We start from the raw sequence: 9,384 nt of genomic DNA, 5'->3' as shown, positions 1-9,384 counted from the left end.
TGATTACTCTCTCGGGCTTCTTTCCTCCCCCCATGGGTCTGAGGACGACGCTACATCCCACCTCCTCTGCCCAGTGCGTGCGCTGTCCTGCCGTTCGCAGCGCCTGTTTATGCACTATGCACTATGTATTTTAGTAGGGGTGTTGGGAGGAGGACGGCTCACCTTCATGGAGGAGGTTTCCACGTTGTTGCCATCAGCATCAGTGCAGTAATCATGAGGGAAAAGTGCTGTTGCAGTATTAGCTTTCCTCATCATGTTGGATAGATGCATTTCAGAGAGTGTGGAACCCACGATGAGTGTTGAATTTTTTACTTTTTGACATGTTCAGGCTCTGTTACTTCAACGTTCCCGGCTCAGAAGCAGCTCAACACCCGCTTCGTACCTTTCATTCAGCGCAGCGAGACACTGGCATATATACACAGCACTCCTGGAAAATAAGGCAGAGTGACAGGCAGGGAAACTGCTTCACACAACATGCTAGAAACTCAGGTAAATCCCACTGCAGCGCTACAGTAATTGTTGTAAATTCCCTATTATTACTGTTTGTGGTGCAGGATTTGTTCAGTGCTGAATTTAGTGTTTTGCATCAGGCACCTCGTTAGGCAGCTAAGGGGGTCCTTATAATATTTAGCCGTTCACGGCATTCTTGTTTATTTTACGTCAATACCTGTCTGCGTTTGTGATGAAGGTGGGTGGCAACGATCTGCTAATGATTGCTAATTAGTTCCGTTGATATGCAAATGAAACGGTGATTTTCGCCGCTAATGTAACATAACGTTACTAACGTAGCAGTGTTTATGTGATGTTTAACGTGCTGGCTGATTTGGTAATAAGCTAAAGCTAAGTTCGAGCTAACGTGCTCTTTAAACTAGTATTCTCATGTATATTATGTTTTGTTTATTGCAGATACCAGTACAGAAAGAGAGTCAATCAGTCCAATGTGAAGTCTCAGACAGAACAGATAATAGAGATAAATTCTAATGAATCAAACTGTAAACAGCAAACCAGGAACACAGAGCTGTATTTCATTTGGAGTTGTGCTTCATCAGTAAAGCAGAGTTAACAGTCCTACTGTGTCCGGCCTCGCTCTCTAATCGGAGTGTCTGTGTGGATGAGGTGTTCCAGCGAATCCCCCTAGAGCAACATACAGTCATAGCTCTCACCAACAGTAATAGTTTTATCAGCTTGAGGTTGAACTAATCCATGCTGGTTACATGATAATGGTACATTTACTGCATCGGCATTAGCTCGCCTGCTGCTCTTCAGTAACCATCTTTACTATCTGGGTATATTTTACCGGAGGCTCAGCCATGTCAGCACAGCTATCGTACATGTGTTGGAAAATAATGAAACTGTTAGTGAGCTAGACTGAATATTGTAACGAGATTGTTGTCACACTTTATAACAGTTAGACCATTAGTGGATGGCTCTTCCTCTGTGGTGTTGTCACTGTTTTGTTGCAATGTTTTATGTAATGTGGGTCACGTTTATTAGAGCGACTGAGAGGTGGAGAAGCTGGGTATCGGTAAAACCAGTAAACAGTAGCAGGTAGGAGCTAATGTAGCGTTGCATCACTATAGGCTAGTAAACAAATCACTCCACGTTTGTTTTTTTACAGTTATATCCTTTCTTGCAGACTAAATCAACACTTTGACATGGGTCGCGTTAGTTGGTCAAGTAATGTGGAAAGCCATCCAACTTTACAGCGCATAACATTAGCAACTGCTTGGCTAACGTGACTCTCTCTGTATTTCCCCAGCTTTTCTGATGTTTACTGTGTATTTACTTGACATCATCTGAACCTGTTTGGTCTGGGCTTCAGCACATAAACCTTTATTGTTGTTTTGTATCCTTACATGGAGTCTGTGTTGCTGGGAGCCGGTTGTTTTGTGGTGTTAGTGGACTGCATGTCGTTAGCTGCCGTGTTGTCGCTGTAGTCTGAGAGGCTCGGGAGTGCGCACAGAGCTGAATCCGACCCAGTGTCCTCACATTAAAAGCAGAATAGTGGCTGATGCAAGCTACAGAGAAAACAGGCGTGTGCTTCATTTCTAAGTGAGTTTTGAACCCATTGACCATAAGGCAATGAAAATTTGAGGACAAACAAATGGAGCTCTAGATTACCGTGCGCTCAGTTCGTCATCTTGCTCTAACAGACGACAGACAGACGGCTAGCAGTGACAGCGACAGCAGCCACCTGTCAATCAAAGCGACCACGCCCCTAATAATGCAGAACTTTAAGGCTTAAACAGGTGAGTTATAAAAACAGTCACCCCCCTCACAGTTGTCATCATCGACAAAATTAGCTACATACACTAAAACCTTTTTTTGTACCAGGCTGTAAACATGTTTTATTCTGCTGTAAAGCTGGGCATTTTAACATGGGGGTCAATGGAGACTGACTCCCTTTTGGAGCCAGCCTCAAGTGGCAAATCGATGAATTGCAATGGTATTTTCCCAATGTGAGGCGATGGGTGGGTCCTTAGGGATTTGGAGAGCGTCCATTGTTTAGTTTCACTCAAAATGCAGACAAACAGGCCAACCCACCGCAAGGTGAAAGCCATCTTCTCTTCTCCCTAGCTCACTGTGTGAGTCACATACGATCTCGCGAAAATAAGGACGCCTGCACATTTGGCGACCCCAACATCAGTCTAAAAAAAAAGATACAGCTGAGTACTGCTGACCTTTTCCATATGTTCTGGTCTTACCCAAAATTGACTCAGTTCTGGCTAACCATTTTTGACGCCTTTTTTGACGCCTTGACCACTATGTTACGCAATCCTCTGGAACCATCGTCCCTGAGTACCATATTTGGGGTCATTCCAGGGGATGCACATCTGGGGACTTCTCATTCTAACCAAGTGGCCTACTCCACTTTATTAGCTAGGAGATTATTGTTGGTCAAGTGGAAGGAGGCTTCCCCTCCTGTTTTTGCACACTGGATTTGTGAGTTCATGCAGTCGCTGAAGGTAGAGAAAATTAGATACACCATAAAAGGATCAGTATCAAAGTTCTACCTGACACGGAAGCCCTTTACAGACCGTGTAGTTGGGTTATGCTCATCTGTTAATAGCAATCCAACTTCAACTTACAAGGTACAAGGCTGTTTATTTGTCATTATAAAGCACAAGCTGCATATCGAAACAAAATATGTAGTCCCTTCATGCTACACACACAACATATAGTTGTATTATTTTTCTCTATTCTTTTTATTATTCTTATATATAACTTGCATTGTTTATTCTAAATCTATATATTTCTAGATTTATTTATGTCAACTGTATGTTTATCTGCATGTAGCACCTTATCACCAAAGCAAATTCCTTGTGTGTAGTGTAAAACACTACTTGGCAATAAAGCTCCTTCTGATAATTAAGTGTTGGCCTATATTAAAATATGGCAACATGTAAAATAAAATAAAACAACATATACAGTTATTTATATACACGTACACACCCCGAACATTCCACAGTGCATTTTTTAAATTTGTATCTGGGGTGAATGTAAACAGCAGCAACCAGATGTAGGGTTGCCACCCTACGCAGTATTGTTGAAATATTGTTACACAGTAAAATAAGCACATCCCTACATTATGGTAGGCTATTTGTTTTTTAAGGTTGAGGTACACAGTCAGACACACAGGCTAAGCATTAAATTTACAAGAGAGAGATCCAGGTTATTTATTACACATTTAATTATCAAAATATAGTGCCTATGTGAAGAATATAAACAACTACGTCTAATGCTTTATCAATCTATAGAATTGCATGATTCAATACTATAGAAATAACAGGCTAAATAAAAACTGAAAAAACAAATACATAAATATATTTACTGACCAATCATAAAAATGGGGTTGAATTAAATTGAGAAATGTTTTTAGATAGTATAGATATAGTTATTTATGTGTGGTTTCATTGTTTGGATGGTATTACTGCAAACAATGACACATATTTTAGCCAAGATCTGTGTTCACACCACCATTTACAATTACTCAAGTTCATTAGCAATTTCTCAGCAAGAACAGGTGCTCTGTGGAGCTCATCAGGGGTGAGCTTTTTCTGTTCATAGTTTTACTGTAGTAGTTTGACAGACAAACAGCTACTCAGTGCTGCACCAGTAGTGTACTTCTGACAAGAAAACATTTATAAAATTAAATTTATAAAACTACTACTGGTCCACTGATGCTCATGATGTTTATGGAAATTCCTTTGCAAGAGTCTTTCCAATCAAATCGTATCAAAGCATTTGGTTTAGCCTGTTTATAGATAATAAGTTATGCACATGTTGATTTAATAAGTTAATAAAATTCACATTTCACATTTTTTTTGTGTTCTCACTATCACACATTGTCGGCCTATGTTTATTATTGTCATAGCTGTGTATTCAGCTTTGACAATATGACCACTAGTCTGCTGAGCTGTGATAGAGAGACTGAGGGCCCTTTCACACCTTTAAGTCCGCACCAAGGTCCCAACCAACGTTCATGTTTTGATCCATTTTGATCCATTCGGTTAGTTTTGGTTTGGTTTCACACTGCCAATCTGCGACCGCACTAAAGGACTTTACATGACAGACCTGCAGCCTGTCGTCATCATCTATGTGGGCTGCGTCTCCCTATACTTGACATTGATTAGTTTATTAAACATGAATAAATGAATAAAAAATGAACATATTTGCCACTATATTATTATTATGGCATTACTACCTGCAGCACCAGCTATACTGAAGGCTAGTTCAAATTCGCAATTAAACGTCCTCGTTGTGCGAACATTATAACATCGCCGACAGGAAAGGAGGAGAAGACAGCAAGCGATCCTTCTGCACCTCCGTTTCAGGAGAAACCAAAGATGTATGTGGCAGTGTGCTTCTATAGCGGCCGTCTGTTTGAAAAGATGAGCTGTCACAGCAGATTTATAACTGTGTCTTTACTTCAGTGCATTTCTCCGTGTATTTGTTTGTTTCCGGTTTACACGTCAAGCGCCAAACTTCCTGAAAGTCTGAACCATCCAAAAAATGCTTTCACACCAGAAACGAACGGAACCATGGTTCATTTTGATCGAGTCTACCTCTTTTCGTCGGACCAGATGTCGTCTGTTTGGTCCGGACCGTGGTCCCTAAGAGGTTTCACACCTGTATTTTTGGCTCGGATCCTACTGCAAAGTCCGAAAGTCCAGACCAAACGAGGTAGGTGTGAAAAAAGGTGACTCCATCTGTTCACACTGATTTCAATAGCAGATGGCTTATTATAATGTCTGGCACACTATCGGTTCACTATCACTGTCGTTGCCGTAGCCCTGAGGGGTGTGGCCCCCACTCGGGCAGGCATCCCTTATTTTTCTGTATTGAAGCTGGCGACCCTAACCAGATGATGATATGAAAGTTTCATCTTCACAATAAACAGTTTCACATCTGGAAACAGAGTCCATCCTGACTGCATTTGAGCACCAAGCATCATCGATGTAAAACACAGTCTCTCATCTTGCCGGAGTCTTGCGCTGACAGCTCGGAACATGGACCACCTGCCAAGCGCTTGATCCGGGATGTTGATGGGGCAGGTCTCTGAATTTTGTTGTCTCGACAATATGAGTCCCATTTTATCCAGACCGGTGTTCTGTCGATTCATGCAATGTCACACTGTGGGCGTGTCTGCTCTGTTTTGGTTCCCAGTCGGTCTTAGTATTGGTAGTCTTTTTTAGTATCTGTCTTATAGTATGTTGGGTTTTGGGTTCTGTCCTGTCCTGTCTGTTGCCCTGTGTCCAGTATCTGTCATATAGTTAGTCTGTGTTTTGGGTTTCAGTCATGTCTTGTGTCTAGTTTACTCTGTTTGTGCTTGTTGGTCTGGCACTGTCTGGTTGTGTGGTTATGATCTGTTTAGTTCATTATAATTTTGATCATTCTGCTTTAGTCTCCGTGTAGCCTTGTTTATTATTTTATTCATCCGCATCTTTAAGTTCATTTAGCATCTGTCTTGTATCTTAGGTTTAGCTCTGTGTCTTAGATCCTCGTTCTGTGTCTCAGTTCATGTCTTAGTGTTTTCTCCGGGTCTGTGTACTTCTGTGTTGTTTTTCCCATGTCTGCTCTGAGTTCTATTTTATCCCAGCCTCAGTCAGTTTTTCCCTTGCTCTCTCTCTGCCTGCCTGTGTCTCGTTAGCCTCATGTCCCTCACCTGTGTACCTCCTCCCAGCTGGTTAACCCTGTGTGTATATATATCCTTGCTTTTTTCCCTCAGTCTTTGTCGCGTGTATACACTCTGTCTCGTGTTGTGTTGTTTTGCCTGCCCTGCTTGTTGTGTCACCCTGTTTCTGTGGATTTTGGATTTCTGTTGGATCACCTGTTTATTTGGCCTCTGTTATTTTGGATTATGGATTCAGCCACTCAGTTGTAAGTGTGCTCGCTTTTGTTTGTTGGAATTAAACCTTCTATGAACTGCACTTGCTTGCTCTGTGTCCTGCATTTGGGTCCTCCAACTTGCTCAACCCCTCACAACCCTGACATGCTACCTATCGACGTGTGCTACTTAGCGGTTCTGCACATGCGCACGACCCACAAGCGCGGTCTGTTTCCACGCCCGTAAATCTGTGCAACCTTGCTGTTGGGCATGCCGTCAAGACAGTGGCTGATCGTCAGCAATATGAAAATGTAATCATTATTAGTTATTATCAGATTACGCTACCCCTGATATCTTTGCAGCATGACTACATTGATGTAATAAATTTACGAGAATTAATACCAAATTAAGAATTTTAATATTCAGAAAATATTAATATCCAACGCTCTCGTTTCACGGGGCACCACCGGAGATCCAATTCGCCCAGAGTCTCCGGACCTCTGAGTATGGTTAATAACTAGACAATTATTCACTAGTGATCAGTCAAGGGGTAAATTCTCTTGGCAGGGACTTGGAGATAGGCAATACACACACAATTCCTTGATCATCGTGAAGTTTATTAACTAACTAAGGTGATATAAAAATGAGGTTAAATACATCAAACAAATAAACAATGGCTAAACAATGAGAAGGGGTTCTATTGTGGGGAGCATTTGACTCATTCGGCAGCTAATGAACGCGAGCTATGCAGTTTAGGGTTTCCTGCCCTCTCTCACGAAGAGTTTTGATAGGCTGTTTCAGGAGAACGCTAATCTCTGTTCCACCGCGTTATCTGGCTGCGGCATCAGAGGTGGCAAGTTTTACGATCAGACTTTCCAGAAACAGCACTTAGGGAAAGCGACCTTTCACCTTTTCCTTTGGAGTCGCTTCAGCCGTCTGTTGAGTTGATATGCCAAACCCCCTCCTCCTTCTCTCCGGAGAGAGAGAGAAAATTTGGAGTAGTCCAAATTTATTTGGTATAAAATGCACAAATCCACACTGTTGGTACACTATATCTTAAATAAAGATGGCATAATATAGTATTTCAGCATGCCCCCCATCTCCTTACAGTAGCCTACACATGGAGTGGGCAGTGGTGCAATATAAAATGATTCTGTAGTGGGAGCATTATTTGATAGGGGATATTAGTCAGAATACGCTGCCCCTGAAATGATGTTATAAAATAATCAAAAAACAGAAGATGTCATAATACTGTGAGAGTTATACCTTTTATGGGATTGGAAATGGGAACACAGAAGGTAGCATTTTTCGACAGGGCAGAGCAACTCGATAGACTCTGCTATCAATTTGTGCTACGGTAGCATTTTTCAACAAGGCAGCATATATCGTCAGAACACAGACTCCAATCCAAGCTGGACCAGCATGGCTCCTATCCCGGCTCTGTCTCCTCTCCTCTGAGCGATCACCACACCCGCCGTGGCGCCTGGTGCGGTTGTTTGGGCCGGGTGGATCGTAGTCTGCTGCTCTTTAATCCAGAAACCCCATCTTCATCTTCCAATGACTGTTTATGTCAGAGGTAACACGTGTTTTGGCAATAAAGCCGGAAATAACATAAAAAAACAAAACAGTAGAAAAGTTTGAAGCAGAGCTTCCGGCTGCTGCTTCTACAAGTGCTTTCCTTTCTTCTTATTCCTTTATGAGCTATCATTTAAATCTTTGTATCTTCCTTTGTTATTTTAATTGCCTGTTTTATTTTATTTTTTAAATTTTATTTCACCTATTTTTCCTCCTTAGTTTTACCTGCTGTAAGCTACATAATTTCGATCATCTTTATGTAAGCTCAGTGGGTGGATGGGTGGGTAACAGGGGGGTTACTAATTTTATGTACCCAGTGATTGCTGCATAAACCGTGTTGCTGTATTCACAAATTGAGAATTGAATAAATAAAAGAAAAAAGACAGTTGAAGATTCAGTGGGCAGTATATCTGAACGGCCACAAACACAATGAAGTCATGTTGCTCTGCAGCAGTGAGTTTGTCTGCTTACCGGCAGACCAATGTGAAGAATACTTGCTCATGCTTCGTTAGCCAGTAGAAATGAGAGTCAAATGCGTTTTTGTTCCATACTGTTCACTTTTCTCACACATTACTTACAGCATTAATTTCAGTAACTCACAAAGTACGACATTCATGTCCCTTTAGTGTTAGACGACAATGGAGAATGTCTGTCAACCCCTGCCTGCTCTTTTACGTCAGACCAGCTCACACTGACACGATTCAGGAATCTGCCCTGCAGCCGTCCTACCAGGGTTTGACCAATCAGTGCACTCACAACTGGTGAGATGTGTTGGGCCCTCTTCTGATTGGCTGGCAGCTTCTCTGGTGAGGGTCACGCAGTAAGAGATCAGTGGAGGATTTCTGACTGAGCTCTGTTGAGGAGATCCACTGGACAGGAGGCGGGGAATACAGAGAAAATTAATTCTGTGTAATCTCATCAGAAGTGAAACTTTAACTAACCTACAACTGTCATTCATTGATTAGATTGATCTGTTCTAAAGCTGTCCCTGACCGGAGATCAAGGCACCTGCAACTTTCAAACATATTGACGATCTTAATGCTTGCTGAAATTGACTGTGGTTTGTGGGTTTTATCCCATTCACTACTAATAGTTATATGCAATGTATGAAAAACAGTCTTCAAGCGTTGTATTTCTGCTGACCATTGTCCAAAGCATATTAAAGGGTTTTCAATTTAATGAATATTTTTAATTGGTTCTCGGTTTTGCAGTAGGTCCAGTATTAATGCCGACTGAAATCATTACCATACAATGATAATTTACTGTCTGACAATTGTTTATGCACATGTAGTGAAAGGAGTTACAATCCTATTTTAAAAGTAAAAGTGAACATAACTAATGGAAGTTGTTTAAACTATGGGAACAAGAAGACCCATGACAGGGACTAAACTGTGGGGCCCAAATTAGCCCCGTCTATCACTCTCTGTGCACAGTGTGTCTTAGTAATTACTTTGTGTTAATTTGACTATGCAAAAATACAT

Source organism: Micropterus dolomieu, linkage group LG21 (genome assembly GCF_021292245.1).
Source record: "Micropterus dolomieu isolate WLL.071019.BEF.003 ecotype Adirondacks linkage group LG21, ASM2129224v1, whole genome shotgun sequence".
Taxonomy (NCBI): Eukaryota; Metazoa; Chordata; class Actinopteri; order Centrarchiformes; family Centrarchidae; genus Micropterus; species Micropterus dolomieu.
This window is presented reverse-complemented; position numbering follows the sequence as displayed.